At 40.3% G+C, this 26902-nt stretch overlaps 2 pseudogenes across 1 annotated transcript; both read left to right on the plus strand.

Moving 5' to 3' along the window:
- The first annotated feature begins 19185 nt into the window (after positions 1 to 19185).
- LOC148000255 (EKC/KEOPS complex subunit GON7 pseudogene) lies at positions 19186 to 22875 on the plus strand (annotated as a pseudogene). The gene has a single exon (XR_015641322.1). The product of XR_015641322.1 is annotated as an EKC/KEOPS complex subunit GON7 pseudogene (transcript).
- Positions 19428 to 20961, plus strand: Moap1-ps1 (modulator of apoptosis 1, pseudogene 1; annotated as a pseudogene).
- Positions 22876 to 26902: the final 4027 nt, after the last annotated feature.

The following is a 26902-nucleotide window of genomic DNA, read 5'->3' on the forward strand; positions in this document are numbered from 1 at the left end:
TCTTAAAGCCCTCTATCCTCATCATGAGATGTGATTTTTAAATCCAAGTCTTGCTTTTCCAGTGTGTTTGAATATCCTGTATTGCTGTGGTGGGAGAATTAGGCTCTGATGATGCCAAGTAATCTTGGTTTTTATTGCTTAGGTTCTTATACTTGCCTATCGCCATCAGGTTGTCTCTGGTGTTGGCTTGTCTTGCTGTCTCTGCCAGTGGCTTGATCCTCCTGTAAGCCTGTGTGCCATCACTCCTTTAGACCTGTTTTCTTACAGCCGGATCTGGGTAGAGAGAGCTGTGGGACCAGTTCAGCTCTGGGCACAGACAGAAACCAGAAGGGTCCAGGCCCAGACTGCTTCTGGGTTTGTGTATCCTGAGGCCTGCAGGTGGGTCACTCAGAGCAGAAGAGTTGGTCTTACCTCTGCTCTAGATGTGTCAGCAAACCTTGGTGACTGGTTCTAGGCTCTGGGCACTGGTTTTATTTTTCTATGTGAAGTTGAGAATTGTTCTGATAAGCTCTGTAAAGAATTATGTTGGAACTTTGATAGGAATTGCATTGAATCTGTAAATTGTTTTTAGTAAAATGAATATTTTCACTATGCTAATCCTACAGATCCATAAGCATAGAAGATCTTTCCATCTTCTGGTATCTTCTTCAATTTCTTTCTTCAGAGATTTGGAGTTATTGTCATACAGGTCTTTCCCTTGCTTCATTAGAGTAGCACTAAGATACTTTATATGATTTGTGACTGACTAGTTTGAAAGGCGTTGCTTCCCTAAATTCTGCCTCAACCCATGTATTGTTTGTATAAAGAAAGGTCACTGATATTTTTTGGGTTAATTTTGTATCCAGTGACTTTGATGAAGGTTTTTATCAAGTGTAAGATATCCCTGGGGTTTGGGAGTTGGGGGCCTCCTTTCCCGTTGATGCCAGATACGGCCACCCTTGGCTAAATATGCAGCTGGAGTCATGGATCCCTCCATGTGCATTCTTTGGTTGGTAGTTTAGTCCCTGGAAGCTCTGGCGGGGTCTGGTTGGTTGGTTGATATTATTGTCCTTCTTATTGGGTTGCAAATCCCTTCAGCTTCTTCAGTCCTCCCCCTAACTCCTCCATTGGGGTCCTCATTCTCCATCCAATGGTTGGTTGCACGAATCCTCATCTGTATTGGTTAAGCTCTGACCGAGACTCTCAGGAGACAACTATATCAGGCTCCTAACAGCAAGCACTTCTTGGCATCAGCAATAGTATCTGGGCTTTGTGGCTGAATATAAGATAAATCCCAGGTGGGAGAGTCTCTTGGATGGCCTTTCCTTCAGTCTCTGCTTCATTGTGGACACAGAAAATGTGGTATATTTACACAATGGAGCACTACTCATCTATTAAAAACAATGACTGCATGAAATTCTTAGGCAACTAAGAAAATATCATCTTGAGTGAGGTAACCCAGTCACAAAAGAACACACATGGGATATACTCTCTGATAAGTGGATATTAGGAAAAAAGCTTGAAATAGCCACAATATAACTCACAGGCTATATGAAGCTCAAGAAGAAGGAAGACCAAAGTGTGGATTCTTCAGTCCTACTTAGGAGGGAACAAAATAATTATGGGAGGTAGAGTGTTGGAGGGACTTGGAAGGAAGGAAGAGAGGAGGGCAAGGGAGAAAGGGGGGTCAGGATCAGGTGAGGGAAGAGGCAAGAGAGATGTACAGAGGGTCTAGAAGTTGAAGAGTGGTATGTAGCAATGGGGGATGGGGAACTGGCGATAGCTACCAAAATGTCCCAGGTGCCAGGAAAGCAAGAAGCTCCCAGGACCCACCAGGGATGAGATTAGCTGAAATACCCAACAAAGTGGAGAGAGAACCTGTCAAGACCATATACAGAGGTCAGGCAAGGAAGGATGGGGCCACCCACTCATCTCAAAAATTTTAACCCAGAAATGCCCCTTGGTCTTCTTTACTTGTCTTATTGCTCTAGTTAGGATGTAAGGAGATAGGAAGAAAGGGGACAGCTTTGTCCTATCCATGATTTTAGTGGAATTACTTTAAGTTTCTCCCCATTTATTTTGATGTTGACTATTGGTTTGCTGGATATTTCCTTTATAGTGTTTACATGTGTCCTTTGTATCACTGCTGTCTCCAAAAATATTAACAAGGATTTTTTAAAGAGGCTCTTTTAATGAGATTGGTCATGCCATTTTTTTCTTTCTGTTTGTTTATATGGTGGATTACATTGATTGAATTTTCATATTTAGCCAACCTACATCCCTTAGATGAAGTCTACTTGATCATTGGGGATGATGTTTTTGATGTGTTCTTGGATTCAGTTTGTGAGTATTGCGTATTTTTGTGTCAGTGTTAACAAGGAAACATTGCTTGCTTTGTGACTGAAGGTTCCATGAAGTACAAAGAAGAAGATATATTCTTTTGTGTTATGTTCTATATATATATGTTAGACCCCCTTGAATCATGGCCTCTGTTAATTTGATTATTTCTCTGTTTAGTTTCTGTCTCAATGACTTATCCATTGGTGAAAGTGGGACCTTCAAGTCTCCCAGTATTAATGTGTGAGGTTTCATGTGTGATTTAAGCTTTAGTAATGTTTCTTTTACAAATGTTGGTGTCCTTCCATTTGAGGCATAGATGTCCAGAATTGAGATGTCCTCTTGTTGTATTTTTACTTTGATAAATATGAAGTGTCCTTTGCTGTCTCTTTTGATTAATTTTTGTTGAAAATCTATTTTATCAGATATTTGATTGGCTATTCCAGGTTGTTTCTTGGGTTAGTTTGCTTGGAAATCCTTTTTCCAGCCCTTTACTCTATCTTTATTCTGAAATGTGTTTCTTGTGTCTACAGCGAAGTGATAGATCCTGTTTTCACATCCATTCTGTTAGCCTTTGTCTTTTTATTGGGAAATTTAGTCCATTGATGTTGAGAGATCTGACCAATGATCGTTAACTCCTGTTATTTTGATGTTAGTGGTGTGTGTGTATGTGTGTATAATTTATCTTCTTTTGGTTTTAATGGTGTGAAATTATTTATTTCTTGTGTCTTCTTGAATGTACTTAGCCTCCTGGGTTTGGAGTTTTCCTTCTAGCGTCTTCTTTAGGGCTAGGTTGTTTAAATTTTGTTTAAATTTTATTTTCATGGAATGTCTTAGTTTATCCATCCATGGTACATGAAAGTTGTGCTGGGTATAGAAACCTGAGCTAATATCTGTAGTCTCTTAGGGTTTGCAAGATCTGCTGAGGCTCTTCTAGCTTTTAGAGTATCTGTTGAGAAGTCAGGTGTAATGCTGATAGGTTTGCCAATACATGTTAATTGGTTTTTCCTCTTGCAGTTTCTAATATTCTTTTTTTGTTCTGTACATTTAATGTTTTGATCATTATATGGCAGGAGGATATTTTTCCTGATCCAATTTTTTTAATGCTCTATAAGCTTCTTGTACCTTTATAGGCATCTACTTCTTTAGGTTAGGATTTTTTTTTAATGCTTTTGTTGAAGATGTTTTCTGGACCTTTAAGCTGGCACTTTCCTTCTTCTATTCCTATTACATTTAGGCTTGCTCTTTTCATAATGTCCCAAATTTCCTGGATGTTTTATGTCATGAACTTTTTAGACTTTCCATTTTATTTGCCTGATAAATTGATTTCTTCTATCATATCAGCATTCTACACCTGAGATTCTCTTTTCCAGCTCCTGTATTCTGTTGGTGATGCTTATGTCTCTAGTTCCTATGTTTTAAATCTCTAGGAGAGCCTCAGTTTGTGTTTTCCTTATTGTTTCTATTTCCTTTTTCAGGTCCTTGACAGTTTTATTCATATCTTTCACCTCACTGATTGTATTTTCTTATATTTCTTTATATTTATTTGCTTTCTCTCTAACAATCTCTACTTACTTCGTTGTATTCTCCTGTATTTCTTTAAGGGACTTATTTATTTTTCCCTTTAAAGACCTCAATTGCCATTATATTGGATTTAAGATCCTCTTCTTGTGCTTCAGTTTTGTTTAGATATCCAGGGTTTGCTATAGTAGGATACCTGGGTTCTGGTGGTATCATATTGCCCTGGCTCTTAACCCGTGTGTTCTTAAACTGTCCTTTAGCCATCTTTTTTTTCCCTGAAGGATTCCGATGTTAACAGGACCTTTGGAAAAGGCAAGGGGGGGTATGGGCCAGACAAACGAGGTCAGGGGATCCAACTCTGCTTGGTGTGTCTTAGGCAGACCCAACTGGCAAGGGATTTGTGGAGTAGTCTTCCAAGCTGATTGGTCTTGTGGTCCTGCAGGCCTCCACAGAGAAGCAGAATACTCCTGGGTCCCACCCCCAAGACTCCTATTCTGTGAGGTGAGCCCAGAGCCAGACAGTGGAGGTCAGGAGGGCATGAAACTCACCTCTGCAGGCTGTTCTTCAGCTGCACCTGACTGCCAAGGGATTTCATTTTTGTTCATTTCATTTTCATTCCTTTCCTCGTGACTATGTTGCAGTAAAAAATAAAGAGGTGCGACTGACCAGTTCCCACATGTACCAACCCACTGTTCTCTCCTGTATACCCTCTGACATGGGAGGTCACTCTCTTGCTAGTTCTGGTTCCAACAGGCCATAGGAATTAGTGGTAATTTTTTTAAAGATTTATTTATTTATTATATATAAGTACACTGTAGCTGTCTTCAGACACACCAGAAGAGGGCATCAGACCTCATTATAGATGGTTGTGAGCCACCATGTGTTTGCTGGGATTTGAACTCAGGACCTCTGAAAGAGCAGTCAGTGCTCTTAGCCGCTGAGCCAATTAGTGCTAATTTATCTCAGCAGCTCCACACTGCCCCCAAGTACTCTCTGATCTAGGCGGTACATGGTCCATTCCAACTTGGCACCTTGTTAGTTCTGGCACCCGTGGGATCAAATTGAACTAACCATAATTTATCTCTAATTAGTATCTCTCCCAGTGGCTCTCTGGTTATAGCTGCCCAGTAAAATTAGGACTTTAGAAGTCCAGCATGGGCTGGCCTATCATAGCTCCCTGCCACAGACTCTGCTCACACTCCCAACAATCCAGTGGAATCATGACTCAATAAACTGTAATTTATCAATCAGATTTATATATTAAATTCTCAATCCACAATACATCCTCACAATGAACCCAAAACCAATTGATAAGGATATAAACCACCCACCTGGATAAATTTGCCTACAGAAATCTATCCCAACTACCTTGACAATTCAACACCACCCAGATCTGGGTCATCCTTCTCTTCTCCATCTTGATTTTCCTATCTCCTTCTCTCCTGCTTTTCCCTCTCCTTCTACAACCTCTGTTCCTGCTTCCCTTCTTTCTCATCCAATAACAGGCCTCATTTTATCTTGTCTGCCCTCATTTGCATAATGATATCAACCTACATTACTATGCTTCCTGAAACTACCTTTAGTTTGTTTTGGACTTCTTCATTTTTATTTTCTGTGTCAGAGATATCTTCATCTTTACCCAAAACCCTGTATGAATGAAGACTTCTTTTCCACTTTCTTATCAAATTATAAACTCTTGAGACAGGTTTTTTTATATTTTGAAATTTTATCTTAAAGTATAATGTTCATTTCATTTCTGTGAGCATAAAAGTCTTAGAGTTCTCCATACTATTGTTATTATGCTAAAAGGAGATAGAATAAAACTGCCCTCTAAATGTATATCTCTATACCATGTATTCCTGAAGAATTGAAACCTTACCAAAGATGTTGGTTTGTGTACTGATGAGAGTTACATAGAAATTTAAAACTGTTCAAAGGGAAAGCACACGAACCAAACAAAAACAAGCAAATCAACAAAACACAAAACAGTGAATGAGGACCACTCAGCCACAAATGGGACATCTGCATTACATTGCTCATTAAGACTCAAGGACCATCATGAAAGAGGATACAGAAAGCTTGTCCAAGCCAGAGTTTGAGGAGGTCCAGAGCAAACCATGTCTTATGATCATGACAGGACATCATAACTACAGCAGCTGTGAATGCCTACATGGGATCTTCACAAGACTGAACCAGTCATCGTTCCACCATGGATCCGGGAAACACTACCATTCCTTGTACAAATTTTCATTTACCTGATCTTCTCCTCTTCTTGGTCATACCAGGGTACAGAAAATATGTTTTAGCTTCTCTTAAAACTGAATTTTAATGTAACTCAAAGGTTACTTCAACTTCCTTCTGTGTTCCTAGTTTGCAGAGCTTTGGGTGACGTATTTTTTTTTCTGTGCACACAGGTTCCCTCATCTCTAACAGATAAGCTGACTTCTGGTATGGCCACACTCTATTTGATTTTGTAAATTGGAAGTCTTTTAATTCTTTGCTATTACTTTAGTGGGGCTCCCAGAAAAGAAGGGAAATATATGATAATGTGGGAATAATGAGATTCAATGGTTGTCACTTTATAAATTAGTGCTATTATTTGTTTTGGATCCCAAATAAACATATTTCAAAATTAATAAGGTATCTAGTAAATTCAAGCAACATTGTTGTTCATTCCCCAATATACATGTATATATGTATAAGTAAAACTACCATATAAGTTAATAAAATAATTCATGGGACAAGAATAAGGAGATTCATAGAATTTAAATAACTTTAATCTAACAGCTGATAGCTGTCAAATTCTAGGCTTGAATACATTATGCTTCTCCTGATAACCCAAAGTGTCATCCTTTATGTCTCTAATTATTTTAAATTTAAGCCTAATAACCAAATACTGATGATTACAATTAGGAAAATATTTTAAATTTTCAAATGGAAGTGACAGATTTTTGTTGCTGTTGTTGAAATGGATTCTTTTTTCATACAATGCATCCTTACCACAGTTCCCCCTCTTTCTACTCCTCCCAGATCCCTCATTCCCCCTCTCCCAAAAATCCACTCAGATCTACTCCTTTCCCATTTCCTCTTCAGAAAAAACCTCCAAGAGGCAGCAGCCAAACAGAACAGAATAAAACAAGATACAATAAGACAAGGCAAAAATCTCTTATATCCAAGCTGGACAATAGGAGGAAAAGAGAACAGGCAAAAGAGTCAAAGACACCCCCCACTCTCTTTGTTGTAGTCCCATAAAAGCACCAAGCCAACAGCAATAACACATAATAACACATACACAGAGGACCTGATATAGATACATGCAGCCCCCATGTTTGCCCTTTCATGCGAGCCCTGCTGATTGATTCGGTGTACCGTCTTCTCCTGGTGCCCTCCATTCTCTCTGACTCCTATAATATTTCTCCTGTCTCTTCCTCCAGAGATCCAATAGGAAGGACCCAATAGAGACCTCCAATTTAGACTCTCACCACATAATGTCTGGCTGTGGCTCTCTTTACCTTCTCCCATCTGCTGCCCAAGGAAGTCTCTCTAATGATGATTGGACAAGGCCCCAATCTATGAATTTAGCGGATATCATTAGGAATCATAATTCAGTTTTTTGTTTTTCAGTTGAGTTTGGTTCAGCCCTAGCTTTCTGGGCTATCTAGTTCCATGTTCCTGACCATCCAGGCAGTATTGGACATGGACTCCCTCTTGTCAGTGGGCCTCAATTTAATCCAAATATTGGTTGACTACTCCCGTGAGTTTTGTACCACAATGGCTCCAACAGATCCGAAAGGCAGTACAGATCATAGATCAAGGCTTTTGTGACTGAGGCCGTGTCCAGGTTTCTCTTTCCAAAACTGGGGAGTACGAGTACTTCTTGCACCAAAGTCTAGAATATAGGGGTAAATGCTTCATGCAGGCACCAGTTTGATCTTTCTACATTGAGTGAAATGTGTGGATATTGACCTTAGCAATGAGACCCTGCTAGAAAGTGATAGTTTTTGTATCAACCCAATTTATGGACTTAATATGAAAGACCATGGCATTATTAGCTAAATAATATATAAAATCTGCATACATAAAATGGCAAGAAAAATCACATAGACTCTCAATATAATCCTTATTAAATTGCTTAGTAAGTATGGATTTGAACATCTAAGAATTCCCAAGTGACCACTCAGAGAACTTCACAGCTAGAGTCTTCATGCTCTTCATGTTTCTTGCTTGTATCCTTCCCTAGCCAATTAGTAAGAAGCCTTCTGTATACATCAGAAGCAGGATCATGAAACATGATAGGAAAGCCCATTTCCAAAGTACAAATAGCAGGAAAATGGCCACATGCACTTGTGATGACAAATTATTTTGGCTTTGGGGTGTGTCTTAGAGTTCCTATTCCTGCACAAAACATCATGACCAAGAAGCAAGTTGGGGAGGAAAGGGTTTACTTTTTCAGCTTATACTTTCCACATTGCTGTTCATCACCAAAGAAAGTCAGGACTGGAACTCAGGTAGTTCAGGAAGCAGAAGCTGATGGAGACACCATGAAGGGATGATGCTTACTGGCTTTCTTCCCCTGACTTGCTCAGCTTGCTTCCCTATAGAGCCCAAGACTACCAGCTCAGGAATGGTAGCACCAACAAGGAGCCCTCACTCTTGATTGCTAATCGAGAAAATGCTTTGCAGTGAATCTCATGGAGGGATTTCCTCAAGGGAGGCTCCTTTCTCTGTAATAACTCCAGCTTGTGTCAAGCTGACACACAAAACCAGCCAGTAAAATTGACCCCTTCTCAATTTGACACACAATTTCATCACTATTAAGCCTCAACCCTTAATTTCTTATTCATCCCCAAAACCTAAATAATTTTAAGAGGTCCACCATCTTTATAAATGATTACATATTAAAATTTCAATCCCTTTAAAATACCCAATCTCTTTTAAAATTCAAAGTCTTTTTACAATTCAAAGCCTTTTAACTATGGGCTCCACTAAAATACTTTCTTCCTTCAAAAGGGAAAATATCACGGCACAGCCACAATCAAAAGTGAAATCAAACTCCAGCCATCCAATATCTGGGATCCACTCACGATCTTCTGGGCTCCTCCAAGGGCTTGGGTCATTTCTCCAGCTCTGCCCTTTGTAGCACTCACCTTGTCTTCTAGGCTCCAGATGCCTGTGCTTCACTGCTGCTGCTGTTCTTGGTGATCATCTCATGGTACTGGCATCTCCAAAGTATTGCTGTCTTCCCCTGCAACTAGGCTTCACCAAAAGCCTCTCATAGGCTCTTCTCATGGTGCCAAGCCTTAACTCCTTTGCATGACCCCTTCAGTCCTGGACCATCAATTCCAATGGCTTTCCATGGCTTCTCACTGTGCCTAACATCAGCTGTTCTTTATGACCCCTTCGTTCCTTCAAAACCAGTACCACCTGGGTGAATCTTACCAAGCCCAGCCACAGCATGAAGTACAACCTTGGCTCTCTCTGGAACGCAGCCTCTTTGTGCTCTCAGAAAATACTTTCCAGAAGATTTCACCTCAGTGATACTGGTCTCTTCTTAATAACCACTAATTTCTTAGCTCCAGCTCACCAGCATCAATAGTCCCACTAATACAAATGTTTAATAGTTCTGGTATCTTGTTAATCACAGCTGATTCTGCAGCCTCAGCTAACCAAAACCACAGAATCGTTACAATCAAAATAGCAGGATCCCTGATAAGAATCTTTAATCTTCCGTCTGAAATTGCACAATCTAGGCCTCCATTTTCTGCACTGTTCTCAACATTGTCTTCCAAGCTCCTACAGAACATCCCACAAAGCTCTTAACATCTCAATGGCTCTGCTAGCTCAAAGTTTCAAAGTCCTTCCACAGTCCTCCCAAAACATGGTCAAGTCACAGGAATACCCCCACTATGCTGATACCAATTTGTCTTAGTCAGGGTTTCTATTCTTGCACAAAACATTATGACCAAGAAGCAAGTTGTGGAGGAAAGGGTTTATTCAGCTTACACTTCCACGTTGCTTCTTATCACCAAAGAAAGTCAGGACTGGAACTCAAGCATGTCAAGAAGGAGGTGCTGATGCAGAGGCCATGGAGGGATGTTACTTACTGGCTTGCTTCGCCGGCTGCTCAGCTTGCTGTCTTATAGAAACCAAGTCTACAGCCCAGGGATGGTATCACCCACAAGGGGCCCTCCCACCCTGATCACTAATTGAGATCCACAGCTGGATCTCATAGAGGTATTTCCTCAAGAGAGGGTCCTTTCTCTGTAATAACTCCAGCTTTCATCAAGTTGACACTCAAAACCAGACAGTACAAGGTGGCTGTTTCACACTGGAGGGTTGATCACTGGGTAAAGTCAGGGTAACTCTAAGAGCATGTTTGCTGACGGGAAGGCTGCTGGAGCCTGGTAAAAGTAGCCTCGTCCCCACATATGGCTTGAGTATCCTTGAAATCACTCTAGCATCTCCACTTGAGAAATGCTCTCTCTGATTCTGTTAACCTACATACTCTCAAATCAATCCAATTCTCATCTTTGTCTGCTCCTAGTAAACTGTTCTCCAAGCTTCAACATCCTGAATTTTGGTTATCTTTGTGCCTTTCCTTTCATAGCTGAATATCAAGAGCATTGTTTCCTCTCTTTGTTCAAATTTTTGTTCTACTTTCTGCCATGTTCTTCCCTGCAACTGTTCCAATGGTCTCTGCTTTAACCCAGAATTGTGACCAATCTATGTTGTGGATATTTCCCCCCCAAAAAAAAGATTGCAACCATTGACTCAATCAATTAATTCATACTTTATCATTTCCATGAGTTCTATGAAAGTGAACCCATTTGTTCCCAATGAAGTCACTGCTACCTGTGGTTGAATGGGACCTCAAACTTCAGGATTATTCATAGCAATTAACCATTTGAATAACTGAGTAATTTCCAGTCTCTGTGATCAGGTCTCTCTACATACCATCTCTTCCAACCCTGTCAATTTCATCATTAGAGGAAAAGACTATTTCTTGAGATGACAGAGAGAAGTAACAGATGGCTATATGGAAGTTAGCAATGCAAAGGCACAAAGGGTCTCTAAAGTAAGACTGGAGGATTCGGACTTGAGCTTGAAATAGTAGAGACTTTGAGACAAGGTGAGCTGGGGGCAGTGTGATTACTCTCATTTAGAAGCATCTCACTGAGTAAACTGACAAAAGTTTAAGCAACAGCTATTTCCTGGGTTAACTAGAAAACAGCACTCTAGGAACACCTGTGTTCACACTATAAAAATGATAAGTAAACTGAAGAATAAGGATAAAAGAACAAAAGGAATACTGTGAGTATCCAAAAGAAAATAAACACCAACATTGTAAATTAATTCTAAGGCTTCACTCCCAAAGTAATGGAAGAGGAACGGGTAACATGACAGCGAAGTGCAAAGTAAAATAGGCAGCAAGCCAAAAAATTAATAAGAGAAGGTCAAAATAAATATTAAACTCTGGATAAAGTGTTTAACCCCTGGCCATGTGCAACAATAATAAGCCTTTAGGATCATGGGATTTGCTGATCATTCCTAAAACAAAGATAGCAGCAAGTATAAACCAAAACGTAGACTCGGTGTTTGTGAATGACTTGAAACCTCAAACTTTCAGGAACACACTACTTCTGCTTCACTTTGCATAATTCAAATGGATATTAAAAAACAGAGGATGAAACTGAGACTGAGTAAAAAAATTAGTGGGTTTGACTATTGCCAAAGGGAAAAAAATTATCCGTTAATCATAAATACATACTATTTGTGTGTCTTAATTTTGAGGGAAGAGAATTAAACAGGGATCTGGGGAGAAACAAAAGAGAATGCATTAAAAAGTTCTGGTGGTGAACTAGACTATGGGGGGAGGGCGGCAATGGGGGGAGGGTTGGGAGGGGAACACCCATAAGGAAGGGGAGGGGGGAGGGGGATGTTTGCCCGGAAACCGGGAAAGGGAATAACACTTGAAATGTATATAAGAAATACTCAAGTTAATAAAAAAAAAAAAAAAAAGGAAGGAAAAAAAAAGTTCAGGTGATTCTGTCACCTACCTACGAAAATAATTTGAAGATCATTTCAAATAAGGTCACCTTGCCCTGCAGAGAGACTGGAAAAGCAATGCCACGGATTATCATCCTTTGCTGAACCAGATAGAACAGACTTACTGCAGGTGGGAAAACACAATTACCAAAGGTTGTTATGTGGCGCAATGATGGCTTTTAACTGCCTGTCAAGTGTTGAAGAGGATTTATTAACCAAAGTGGTGAGCTGAAGTCAACTGTCAAAAATGACCAGTTTTAAGGTTTGAATTTGGTTTGTAGCAATTCTTGCTTACCTCTACATATCAGAGAATACGTATAATAGAGCCGAAGAGAACAGTATCCAAAACAGAATGGTACAGGAGATGCTCATGCTCTTGTTACCTGTCATAGAAATCAAGTTAAGTTTGCATGTAAAATACAGTACGAAAGAGCAGATCACTGAGGTAAGAGTACCAACAAAAACGAAGCTCTTTCACTGTGATCAGAAGACAGGATGCAACGCATGCGAGTTTGTAAAGCCAGGACCTGCACACTCAGAGACTTCAAAGAGGAACTGGAGCCAGAACTCCACTTGAACCCATGATTAGCTGTAGTAGCTATTCCTGGTTGTCAACTTGACTATATCTAGAATTAACTACAATCCAGATTGGAAGGCTCACCTTTAATCCTGATCTTGAGGCTGGGAGATACAAGTTTCTGACCTGGATCTTGGCATGGGGATCTTGAGGCAAAGTGGCTATGAATCCCAAGAGCCTAAGGAAAGGAGATCTCTGAATTCAAGTTCATCTGGGACAAAGCATCTCCCAGATCCAGTTGTGGTGGTACACAGGTTTTATCTGGGACACACCTTCTGCTGGAGAACTACAAAATGACATTGGAAGAAGGAAGGGTCTCCCTCTCTCCTTTTCACCTGCCTGCCTTGTGGGAGTGAGCCACTGCTAGATCCTTGGACTTTCACAGCTGCTGCTGATCATTGTTGGGGAGTTGGACTACAGACTGTAAGTCAACCAATTCTCTTACTATATAAAGACTACCCATAAGTTCTGTGACTCTAGAGAACCCTGACTAAGACACTAAATGATCAAAGGACTCTGGAAAAATCATCCATTCTTCTGTTGATTCATATAGGAGGGCAAGGATAGTTGGGCATTACCAAACTTTTTCATTTTCCACAAAAACATTAGACTCTTTGCTGAGAAGATGCCTCAGTAGTTAAGGAACACCAGGCATAGAGACAAAAGAAAAGTGAGTTCAAATTCTCAACAGTGAAGTAGGAAGAAAGAAACAAAGAAAGAAAGAAAGAAAGAAAGAAAGAAAGAAAGAAAGAAAGAAAGGAAGGAAGGAAGGAAGGAAGGAAGGAAGAAAGAAAGAAAGAAAAGAGAAAAAAGAAGAGAAGAGAAAAGAAAAGAAAAAAGAAAAGAAGAGAAGAGAAGGGAAAAGAAAAGAAAAGAGAAGAAAAGGAAAGAAAAGAAAAGCGATCTGTTCTTAGGCATCTGTGCCTGCAGCCTGAGAACACTGGGGATTTTCAGGCTGAGAGCCTAGCTACAATAGGGGTGGGGGGGAGAGACCCTGCCCTAAAGGAATGTGCAAAGCAGTACATGCAATAAGCTCTTCTAATTTCCATGCACATGTGGCTGCACCTGTACACAAGTATATGCACACACATATACACACACAGACACACACATATATACAGTCATAAACACATATATACAGAGACACACATTCATACACACATATACACACAGGCACATAGAAATTCACTCTCATACATATGCACATACTCACACACTCACACAATCCACACATTCACACACACTCACACCCACCCTCCCCCACCCCCAGAGAGAGAGATAGAAATTAACATTTTCTTACATTCTTTACCAAAAGAAACAATAAGAAAAGTTTTTAAGAAAAAAACTCATAGAAATTATCTACAGAGGAAGAAAAAAGTGAAAGGAACTGGATTTTTTTTCTTCACGTATCTTGTTTTATGATTTTGAGTGTAAATAAAAAGGTTAACTCAAATAAAAAATAATACACTTTGGTAACACCTAAAATTAAACACAGATTGAAATAAATTAATGATGCATTTCAAGTAAGAAGTTTTAAGCATAAAGCAGGAACAATTGCTTCCATTGACATCATAGAACAACATTTTAGATGCACCAGCCTCAGTGTAATAAAAGCACAAAAAGAAAATGTAATTCCATTCAGTACCCTGGATGGTAGAACAAATAACAAGGCTATTTTGAGAATATTGTGAATGTTTCAGAAACTGTTAGGGTAAGCAAGTGAGTAATTATGTTAATGTTATTTGTAGAAACGTTTTCTTTTTCTTTTTTTTATTGTTAGAAGCTGTAATACAAAGTCAAACAAGTTAGGAAAAGGGCTTAGAAAGTTATAAGAAACCACTCTATAGAAAAGCTCTATGTATACCGGGAACAGTAATCGATGATACTGATTCCATTAATTCCCCTGTCAATAAACCAGAAGTCTATGAAAGACAAGCTTCCAGATCTGAGACAGGTAGGGCCAAGGCATCTTGTAATGCTTTATCACACAGCATAGAAGACAGGTCAACAGGATGGGCACATTAACTTGAAGGGGCTCAGCTGGGCAGAAACACAATAACTGACAAACCAGGAAAACAACGCCATTAGCAGAAAGTATGTCGAGTGACCCAGCTACAGCACTTCTAGACAAATATCCCCCAAACTATGAGTCCATGTGTCACAGAGATGCTTGGACATCAGTGGGTTTTGCCACACTATTCACAATAGCTGTATCATCAAACTAACCCAGATGCCCAACAACAGAGGGATGGAGAAAGTGATAGGGATTTGAATGCACAATAGAGCTTTCAGCCATAACTAAGAGTAAGCTGCCTCACTTGTAGGAAAATGGACGCAAATGAGATCATCATGATAGGTAAATCGAGGCGGTCTCAAAAAAAACGAATATCTCTCATATGTTGGTCCTAGACTCCATAAGTGCATGACGTTCTGTCCACACCGATTAGGTGAATGTAGAAAAGAATCATGGAAGGGAATAAAGGAGACAAATGGTGGTGGGAGGGGAATACACAAAGGTAGTGAGGTGTGAGGGGAAACATGCTCCAACTGAGTTCTAACTGTGTAAAGGATTTTTGGGGATCCTTTGCAAAAAAATTAAGAAAAGAGAGATTTGAATTAGGTTCAAAATTGTGTGTCCATGTTAATTTCACACACACCCTCTTCGTCAAAAAAACTATTTTTGATGGTTCCTGGAAAGCTATTTTTGATGGTTTGGAGTGGCAGTGTGATAGGTGGGAACTGCAGAATTGGGTTTCACTGGAGAAAGGAAAGAGGAATTCCCAGTGGTGGGGAATCCTTGGCACATAGGCCGTATTCCGTGGATGGCCTGTGCTCAGATAAGCCAGAGAAAGCTTAAATGTGGCATTGATAAACATGGCCTTGTTTAGTTATTTTATTAGGTGCAGGACAGTAAAAGATTGGGCCCAGTACCTTCATGTGACACATGGGGAAGAATGGCTTGTTACTAATCAGGGAAAAAGCACCTGGGTGGAAATATGAGATGTACGAAAAGGCCTTCATCTCGGCGGGAGAGCTAACGGAGAAAGAGTCTTAATAGCTCGAGTTTAAAGGCATCTGTGGTCGCCCACATGAAACTCAGTAAAAGCTGATGACTGAGTGTTTTGACAGACAGGTCGAGCTTTGGGGTAATCCACAGGCAAGTTTTAAGGTTTATGAGCAAGTAAGAAGCAGAGAGATGGGCTTCCCTTTCAAGCCACACATTTAGGAATGCAGATTCAACTTTTCTCATAAAACCCTACGTGAGAGTGGGACCTTTCCAGGATAAAACACTAAGTGGACTTTCTTTGGAAGAATTCTCTTACATTAGAATAAAATGAACCATTCCCCCTTTCCATCAAGAGAAGCCTTCTGCTTACCACATAAAATGCAGAAGGAGGACAGTTTTGAATTTGAAAAATTCTTAAACCTTCTCTTCCACTTTCACAGATAAAAATCCATTATTTCCCCAATAACGTATTGGTGGAATTGGAGTAAAACAAGATGTGATTGGAACTGAAAGCCGTCCAGTTTTATTCCCCTCTGCTCCTCTGATTTACAGTGAAGCTTGGCTCTGTGCAGACGAGGAGAGCAAAAGTTGATACCAATTGGAGTTCCAGCAAGAGCTGCCCCTGTATGGGGAAAATAACTTTTTGAACTTTTTTGGAGCAGCATCCAGCAACATAGACAAGGCAGGGAGGGATGTAAAAGGAATAATTGTCACCTAGTGGTGAGTGAACAATGATCGATCACTCATAATAGTCTCCTTCAATAAACCCCACTGCAGAGAGCTGGATTGTTTGAACATACCACGGTGTTAATTATGGCTGGGCTGCATTTACAGCCTAATTTGTATTTTTACAGTCTGTGACATGTGAAAGCTTGAGATAATTTTCAGTGTCATATTGGGTGTTTGGAATTTGGTGTGTGGTGTTAGCTTCAAACATTGGCCATTTCGTTTAGCACCCTTTGTAGCCAAGTAGGGTTGGGAGGGGATGGTGTTAGGGAAGCCATAGAACCTCCAGGAAATCCCAAGAGGAAGTATCCATCAATTTCCATTTAAGCAGCAGGATAGGGATGATCCTAAATGGCCAATATGGAGCTGAGTCTCAATTGTTATCAACAAGGATCTCCAACACTTATCGAGTGGCTGTTGTAACCTATAAATTGGTTTTGTGCCTAGCCTCTCTTGGGAGTGACTGCACTTCCACTGCAAAGCATGTACGCTATCTACCACATTTGGAATCTGGACTTCTTAAGCAATAGTTCCATTGGGATGCTGGTAGAAGTTTTCAGGGGGCCTTATTTCATTTTGGAAGCCAGGAAAAACCATCAGGTTCAATTCATATCTCTGTAAGAAAAGGAGAACTGTTGGAGTTAGTGTGTAATGCTTCAGTCTTCAATCATTTGGGCACATCTCTATGAACCATGATTATCCCGGGTAAAGAACAACTAAATCTTAAGAAAGATGTTTAAAAACTGCAGAATTCAGCTTCATTCCATACCATTTTGTGACTACGTCACAGGTAACGTTGCCCATTCGGCAATGATATCATTGATATCTTGTAGGTTGCCTTGTGCTTCCCCAGGACTCTTGGTCTACCTTCTCTTCGTTGCACCTCTTTAGAGAAATGAAAAAAGAGTGCTTTCATTGTTTTGGGTTCTATTGCCTAATATCAAATCTGATAAATAATCAAAATTTCATGTAACAAATAAATATTTTCCCATCATATGCAATATCTACATTTGAAAATCTACCAATTGTGTGATTTATTGTCACCCACCAAACAGTTAAGAGAGAAACATTAGGCAGGCTCATTGCTAAAATATAAAAGGGGGTAGAGAAAATACATTGGTCACTTTCTCATTGCTACAACAAAGTTCCTGGCAAAAGCAACTGGAGGAGAATACTTATTTTGGCTCATAGTTCAAGCTATAGACCATTATTCAGGAGCAGTCCTGGTGCTGGGAACTTGGGGCAGTTGGTTACACTGAGTCAAAGAGAAATGGATCCCGGAATTTAGCAGTCTTTGATCCTTTGAGTCACTCTAGGACCCTAGACCATGGGATGGTCCTAACCATATCTCATGTCCGAGTTGACTCAGTGTATGACTGCCCTCACACACAGGGCTAGAGGTTTGAGTTCTTGATGAACCTAGATTTCGTCATGTTAGTAAGCAACATTAACCAGCACAGGAGCTCTGCTCATCAGTTTACACAAATAAGCATATTTTAGAACATGATTTGAACCCATTTTGCAAAGCATTAGGTTATAGGAAATAATTCCTATTTCCCTTTATTTCTTTTAATTGTTTTAACCAAGAGCCAGTTACAATGTTTTGAGACTCAAGAACTGATAATGGAATCAAGAAAATTCTGTGCCATTCAGTTTGCCATTTGGTTTTGATTTGGCTCCGTTTCTTGGTTATCTGCTTTGATTTATGATTTGTTTCTTTGTCTTTACTATGTGACTAGAAATATATATTTCACAGACTTCATGATTTTAATTACTTGTTCCTATAAATGTTGATCACAGGTATTTTATATCTTCAGACTGGAACATATTTAGTGGAGAAAAGAACAGTAGGCAGCAATGTACAGAGCTAGTGGTGTGACCATGTTAGAAGCCTATGTGAGCAATGGCATAATCAATGTCATTAGCTAAGTAAAATAAAAACCACAGATCTTAAAACAATAACAATCCTCCATTCTAGAACTGTAATACATATTCACTGGTTAGAAACTTTCTGATCAATCTATTTGATATGAATAAATTTTATTATCTATTTTTTAATGAAAACTCAGAAAAGAAATGTTTTGTGTAGGGCAGGAGAGAAGAGTCAGCAGTTAGGACTATGTGGTTCTTGCTTGACCTGATTTAGTTTGCTTCAGTTGTGTTGGGCACCTAGTAATCACCTTTAACTTCAGCTCCAATGGGATTCAAAACCTCGAACCAAAAGGAGGCTGAGGGTGAACCCACATCTTTCCTCTGCTCCTGGGATCCAGTTTCCCCTTCATCATCCTCAGCTATGTAGCAGGAAAATTATTTCTGTCACCCATTCTTCTCTGACCCTATCCCCAAAGGGTCACAAAGATATTTTCCCTCAACCTTCCTTTCTGAATGCCCGGTGAGCAGGCATTTACTGGGAAACACCAGCTCAGTCAGATAAGAACATCCCCTCCCCAACTACACCCAACTAACCCAAGTTTTCTATGAGCACACTAGCTAAAAATACAACATACATTATATTCTCCAAAATGCCAACAAGGAAATAGTAACCAAGGAATAAAATACCTACCCAAGAAAGATATATCCAGAAACCAGCACTTAGTCTTATAATCACTCCAAACACTATATGCTAGCCTATATGCTAGTATAAAAACACAATAACAGCCTGGGCAGCATGTCTCTACTAGAGACACTAAGCCCACTGATAGCTATACTACTGTAGCTAGTCCTGAGTATTCCAACATAGCTGAATCACAAGAAAAAAGACCTTCATACCACTTATGTGAAGATGATAAAGGTCCTTAATTGGAAAACTAATAAATCCCTTAAAGAAATCCAGCAAATTCAGTGTGAGGAAATTAATAAATTCATTAAAGAAACCTAAAAAACACAAACAGCAGAAGAAAATAAGTAAAACTGTTCAAGACATGAAAATGGACATAGAGACTCTCCTCTCCCGCCCGCCCTGGCTGCGGGCTGGCTTCCTCTTCCGGGTGACGATTCTCTGTGGCGCGCTGTTGAAGCTGAGCGGTCGCCATGGAGCTTTCTGGCGAGTACGTCGGTGGTGACGGGGAGCCGCAGCGGCTACAAGTGTCCTGTGAAGCGTCGAGCGACGCGGACCCTCTCTAGAGCCTGTCGGCGGGCGTGGTCCGCATGAAGGAGTTGGTAGCGGAGTTCTTCGGGACCCTAGTGGAGCAGGACGCACAGGGCGTGGCGGAATATCCGGAGGACGCTTTGGATGGCTCCTGGACCTCTGCGTCTTAGAGAGACGAGCACGCACATCTCTGAGCTGCGGTGGGGCGGCGGCGGTGCCCTGGTCGAGTTAGGATTTAAATACCCTGGACACCATGACACTGAGACTCTTAGAAGACTGGTGCAGGGGGATGGACATGAACCCTCGGAAGGCACTGTTGGTTGCCGGCATCCCTCCGACCTGCGGAGTGGCAGACATCGAGGAGGCCCTGCAGGCTGGCCTTGCTCCCTTAGGGGAGCATAGACTGCTTGGGAGGATGTTTAGGAGGGATGAGAACAAGAATGTAGCCTTGGTTGGGCTCACAGTAGAGACCGGCAGTGCCCTAGTCCGCAAGGAGATACCTGCAAAAGGAGGTGTCTGGAGAGTGATCTTTAAGCCTCCAGATGCTGATAGTGACTTTTTATGCAGATTAAATGAGTTTTTAAAGGGAGAGGGCATGACAATGGGTGAATTAACCAGAGTTCTTGGGAATCGGAATGACCCTCTCTGCCTAGACCAGAATGTGATGATCCCTGAAATTCGAGCACCCATGTTAGCACAGGCATTAGATGAGGCTCTTAAGCCTACCCTGCAGTATCTGAGATACAAAAAGCTGAGTGTGTTCTCAGGCAGGGATCCTCCGGGACCAGGTGAGGAAGAATTTGAATCTTGGATGTTTCATACTTCCCAAGTAATGAAAACATGGCAGGTGTCAGATGTAGAGAAAAGAAGGCGGTTGATAGAGAGCCTTAGAGGCCCAGCATTCGAAATTATTCGAGTCCTCAAGATAAACAACCCGTTCATTACCGTTGCAGAATGCCTGAAGACGCTTGAGACAATATTTGGGATTATTGATAATCCTAGGGCCTTGCAGGTCAGATACCTTACTACTTACCAGAAGAGTGGTGAAAAGCTCTCTGCCTATGTTCTGAGGTTGGAGCCTTTATTACAGAAGCTGGTGCAGAAAGGAGCGATTGAGAAAGAAGTTATGAATCAGGCCCGACTAGACCAAGTCATTGCTGGGGCAATCCACAAGTCAGTTCGAAGAGAGCTTGGACTGCCAGAAGGTAGCCCTGCCCCAGGCTTATTGCACTTGCTGACACTGATAAAAGATAAGGAGGCAGCAGAGGAAGAGGTCCTTCTTCAGGCTTAATTAGAAGGACATTTCACTTGACCCAAGACCAGCAAGGCTGTCATGAGCAGAACATGATGGAGGAGCTCATTGAAGTGATCAGCCCATCCCCACTTTGTGCTGCCAAAGTAACTTGCCCTTTGTCGTGTTGTTCACCCCACTGAATGTCTCCCCAGTGTTTTACTGATACAAATGATGTCATTCTACACTGGTAATTATTTAAATCAAAAGGTCATCTAGTACAGTGTTCTGCAAAGCCGGAGTTTATATGCATGTTTAATAGTCTTATGTGATGGTGCTGTCCGTTAAAAATAATTTTCAGGTGTTGCCCACATTTATGCTGAAGACCCTGAGCCAAGGCTAGCTAAGTTATTTAAAGTTTCTTTATTATAAATCAGTTATTGATTCTGTGCAATCAAAAATCACAACTGAGTGCTGTGGTCAATTCTACAACTATCTTTAGGTTTGTGATATATCTGATGTGTTGCCAAAGGGTCTGCTTCTAAATGTCATTTTCTTAGAGTCATAGTATAAATAAAGAAATGCTAATAATAAAAAAAGAAAGAAAATGGACATAGAATCAATAAAGAAAACACCAATCGAGGGAATTCTTAGAATGAACAAAGACACAAGCTTCACCAGCAGAATACAAGAGATGGATGAAAGAATCTCAGGCATTGAAGATATGCTAGAAGAAATAGATGTATCTGTCAAAGAAAATATTAAATGTAAAACAACATCCAAAACAAAATATCCAGGAAATATGAAAAGGTCAAACCAGGGAACTAGTGATACTCACTTTCAGAAAAGTAGCTGATTAACTAAACAAAAAGTAGCTAATGGATTTTGAAAGGAATTACAGAGAGAACATCCTTCACAATAGCCTCAAATAATATAAAGTATCTAGGGGTATGTTTAACCTAGCAAGTGGCAAAAACTTCACATTTTTTGAGAAAAAAAGTTGAATAAGATATCAGAAGATAGAAAGATCTATCATTCTCATGGATTGGTGGGGTTAATATAATAAAAATGGAAATCCTCCCAAAAGCAAGCTAGAGATTCAATGAAACCCCCATCCAAATTCCAACACAACTCTTCGCAGACATGGAAATAACAGGACAACTGGAAAAACACAAAAACTCAGGATCACTTAAATAATCCTGAACAATGCCATAGATGTATAGAGATAAAAGAAACAAACAAAAACCCTCATAGTATTGGCATAAAAAAGAAGTCACGTTGATCAATAGAATAAAACTGAAGACCTATACATAAATCCACTCACACTTGGACACTTGATAAAGAATCCAGAAATACAAACTGGGAAAAGCAAGGACAGCTTTTTCAACAAATGGTGCTGGTCAATTTCGATAGCAGCATGCGGAAGAATAGAAATAGATCCATATTTATAACCCTACACAAAACTCAAGTCCATGTGGATCAAAGACCCCAATATAAAACTATATACACTAAACCTGATGAAGAGAGAGTAGGAAAAGGCCTTGAATGCATTGGCACCAGAGAAGACTTCCTCAGCAGAACATGGATAGAACAGGCAATAAGATAAATAATAAATGGGACCTCATGAAACTGAAAAACTCCTGTATTTACTTTTAAGTGACGTTCACTGCTAAGTAAATGATAGTCAAGCTGCAATTACGAGATCCAGAACGTTTTGTTGTAAAGGAAGGCTCAGTGGAAGACACATGGATCTCCCTAGAAGGGGGAAAGAACGCCATTATTTGAACAAAGCAGTAGCCTACAGAATGGGAAAATATTCTTACCAGCTCCACATCTGTTAGAGGACTAATATCCTAAAATAAAAAGAACTCAAGCAATGACTTATCTCAAAACAAATAATTTAATTAAAAACGTAGGACAGAACTAAAGCGAACAATAGAGAAAATTAAAATGGCCGAGAAACACTTAAAGAAATGTTCAATATCCTTAGCCACTAGAAAAAGGCCAATCAAAACTACCTTGAAGCTCTATCTTACACATGTCAGAAAGCTAAAAATAAATAACACAAGTGATATGCTGGGGAGGATGTGGAGCGAAGGAAACAGTTCTCCATTGCTGTGAGAGCGCAAAGGTCTATGGCCACTATGAAAGTCAGGATAGTAGTTTCTCAGAAAGTTGGGATTACATCAACCTCAAGATCCAGCTGCACAACTCTTGGGCATATACTCATTGGATGTGCCATCCCACCACGAGGACATTGGCTCAACCATGTTTGTTGTGACTTTATTCATAATATCCAGAAGCTGGAAACAACTGAGATGTCCCTCAACAAAAGAATGAATAAAGAAAATGTGGTACATTTACATAATGTGTTACTTAGATGCTAAAAATTAGCATCATGAAATTTACAGGCAAATATATGGAACCAGAAAAAATCATTCTGAGAGCCCAAAAAGATAAATGTGATATATATTCACTTATAAGTGAATATTAGCTGCTAAGCAAATATAAACCAAACTGCAATCATTAGACCCAGAAAGTTCTGGTATAGAGGAAGGCAAAAGGTAATAAACATGGATCTCCCTAGTAGGAGGAAATAGAATCGATATTACTGGCAATCTGGAAATGGAGTGGGTGAATGAAGTGGAAATGGGTAGGAGAGATAGGGCTATATTGATGGAATGCAGGGAGAGACAACTGGATCTGAGGGGCAATTGAGAGATGATATGGAAACCTAGTTTAGTGGAAACTCTCTTCAATATATAAAGGTGATACTAATACAATCTAATAATGAGGGATATGGTGACACCTCCTATTGCCAATTGTAGCTCCCAGTAGAAGAACTTGGTTGCATTAAATTGAATTGTTGACCAAGAGGGTCTCATGGAAATTCCCAAAAAATTCAGGCTATTGCTAAGACAAATGGTTGCTCTCTGCAAACTGCTGGAGGGGCCCTATTGTCAAGGACAACAACAATGCAATTCACTGAACATGGAGAAATAGAGCTGGTGCCTACATAAAGCCTTCTCTCCTACATTCTAGTTCCTCTGGTGGGAGGAAGTATTCTGAAATCTACCAAAAGAAAAATATAAACACCAACCCAGCTATGAAATCTTTGATCTACAATCTATCTTGCCTTCAAGATATGCTAAGGCAATTGTGGAACAGACCTTGTGAAAGTTGCCCACTAAATTCTGATTTGAATTTCACCCTATTCCAAGAGATGTGACCTACACCCAACACTGCTAGGGTATCCAGAAACCAGATAGCCCAAAGACCTGGTATAAAACAAAACCTACTTCCCTCAGTTATTTTAAGTATCAATAATACAGCTACTAATGGTACTCTGCTATACTCATTCACCCATGCCTTATTCAGGCATCATCAGCGAAGCTTTCTCCAGCAACAGATAGAGATGCAAAGACCCACAGCCAGACATTATGTGGGAAGGGAATTGAAATGGGCTGTTTCCATAACATCCATCCCCTGAGAACTCAGGAAACCCCAAGAAAGAAGACGCATAAAGGGGTTTTTTTCAGTTTTTTTTATTTATTTAATACTTAATAATAATTCTTTGGTTTCCGGGCAAACATCCCCCTCCCCACTCCCCTTCCTTATGGGTGTTCCCCTCCCAACCCTCCCCCCATTGCCGCACTCCCCCAAACAGTCTAGTTCACTGGGGGTTCAGTTTTAGCAGGACCCAGGGCTTCCCCTTCCACTGGTGCTCTTACTAGGATATTCATTGCTACCTATGAGGTCAGAGTCCAGGGTCAGTCCATGTATAGTCTTTAGGTAGTGGCTTAGTCCCTGGAAGCTCTGGTTGCTTGGCATTGTTGTACATATGGGGTCTCAAGCCCCTTCAAGCTCTTCCAGTTCTTTCTCTGATTCCTTCAACGGGGGTCCTATTCTCAGTTCAGTGGTTTGCTGCTGGCATTCGCCTCTGTATTTGCTGTATTCTGGCTGTGTCTCTCAGGAGCGATCTACATCAGGCCCCTGTCGGTCTGCACTTCTTTGCTTCATCCATCTTGTCTAATTGGGTGGCTGTATATGTATGGGCCACATGTGGGGCAGGCTCTGAATGGGTGTTCCTTCAGTCTCTGTTTTAATCTTTGCCTCTCCCTTCCCTGCCAAGGGTATTCTTGTTCCCCTTTTAAAGAAGGAGTGAAGCATTCACATTTTGATCATCTGTCTTGAGTTTCATTTGTTCTAGGCATCTAGGGTAATTCAAGCATTTGGGCTAATAGCCACTTATCAATGAGTGCATACCATGTATGTCTTTCTGTGATTGGGTTAGCTCACTCAGGATGATATTTTCCAGTTCCAACCATTTGCCTACGAATTTCATAAAGTCATTGTTTTTGATAGCTGAGTAATATTCCATTGTGTAGATGTACCACATTTTCTGTATCCATTCCTCTGTTGAAGGGCATCTGGGTTCTTTCCAGCTTCTGGCTATTATAAATAAGGCTGCGATGAACATAGTGGAGCACGTGTCTTTTTTATGTGTTGGGGCATCTTTTGGGTATATGCCCAAGAGAGGTATAGCTGGATCCTCAGGCAGTTCAATGTCCAATTTTCTGAGGAACCTCCAGACTGATTTCCAGAATGGTTGTACCAGTCTGCAATCCCACCAACAATGGAGGAGTGTTCCTCTTTCTCTGCATCCTCGCCAGCATCTGCTGTCACCTGAGTTTTTGATCTTAGCCATTCTCACTGGTGTGAGGTGAAATCTCAGGGTTGTTTTGATTTGCATTTCCCTTATGACTAAAGATGTTGAACATTTCTTTAGGTGTTTCTCAGCCATTTGGCATTCCTCAGCTGTGAATTCTTTGTTTAGCTCTGAACCCCATTTTTAATAGGGTTATTTGTCTCCCTGCAGTCTAACTTCTTGAGTTCTTTGTATATTTTGGATATAAGGCCTCTATCTGTTGTAGGATTGGTGAAGATCTTTTCCCAATCTGTTGGTTGCCGATTTGTCCTAAACACAGTGTCCTTTGCCTTACAGAAGCTTTGCAGTTTTATGAGATCCCATTTGTCGATTCTTGATCTTAGAGCATAAACCATTGGTGTTTTGTTCAGGAAATTTTTTCCAGTGCCCATGTGTTCCAGATGCTTCCCTAGTTTTTCTTCTATTAGTTTGAGTGTATCAGGTTTGATGTGGAGGTCCTTGATCCACTTGAACTTAAGCTTTGTACAGGGTGATAAGCATGGATCAACCTGCATTCTACTACATGTTGACCTCCAGTTGAACCAGCACCATTTGCTGAAAATGCTATCTTTTTTCCATTGGATGGTTTTGGCTCCTTTGTCAAAAATCAAGTGACCATAGGTGTGTGGGTTCATTTCTGGGTCTTCAATTCTATTCCATTGGTCTATCTGTCTGTCTCTGTACCAATACCATGCAGTTTTTATCACTATTGCTCTGTAATACTGCTTGAGTTCAGGGATAGTGATTCCCCCTGAAGTCCTTTTATTGTTGAGGATAGTTTTAGCTATCCTGGGTTTTTTGTTATTCCAGATGAATTTGCAAATTGTTCTAACTCTTTGAAGAATTGGATTGGTATTTTGATGGGGATTGCATTGAATCTGTACATCGCTTTTGGTAAAATGGCCATTTTTACTATATTAATCCTGCCAATCCATGAGCATGGGAGATCTTTCCATCTTCTGAGGTCTTCTTCAATTTCTTTCTTCAGTGTCTTGAAGTTCTTATTGTACAGATCTTTTACTTCCTTGGTTAAAGTCACACCGAGGTACTTTATATTATTTGGGTCTATTATGAAGGGTGTCGTTTCCCTAATTTCTTTCTCGGCTTGTTTCTCTTTTGTGTAGAGGAAGGCTACTGATGTATTTGAGTTAATTTTATACCCAGCCACTTTGCTGAAGTTGTTTATCAACTTTAGTAGTTCTCTGGTGAAACTTTTGGGATCACTTAAATAAACTATCATATCATCTGCAAATAGTGATATTTTGACTTCTTCTTTTCCGATCTGAATCCCCTTGACCTCCTTTTGTTGTCTGATTGCTCTGGCTAGAACTTCAAGAACTATATTGAATAAGTAGGGAGAGAGTGGGCAGCCTTGTCTAGTCCCTGATTTTAGTGGGATTGCTTCAAGTTTCTCTCCATTTAGTTTAATGTTAGCAACTGGTTTGCTGTATATGGCTTTTACTATGTTTAGGTATGGGCCTTGAATTCCTATTCTTTCCAGGACTTTTATCATGAAGGGGTGTTGAATTTTGTCAAATGCTTTCTCAGCATCTAATGAAATGATCATGTGGTTTTGTTCTTTCAGTTTGTTTATATAATGGATCACATTGATGGTTTTCCATATATTAAACCATCCCTGAATGCCTGGGATGAAGCCTACTTGATCATGGTGGATGATTGTT

Source organism: Rattus norvegicus, chromosome 17 (assembly GCF_021556685.1).
Source record: "Rattus norvegicus strain SHRSP/BbbUtx chromosome 17, alternate assembly SHRSP_T2T, whole genome shotgun sequence".
NCBI lineage: Eukaryota > Metazoa > Chordata > Mammalia > Rodentia > Muridae > Rattus > Rattus norvegicus.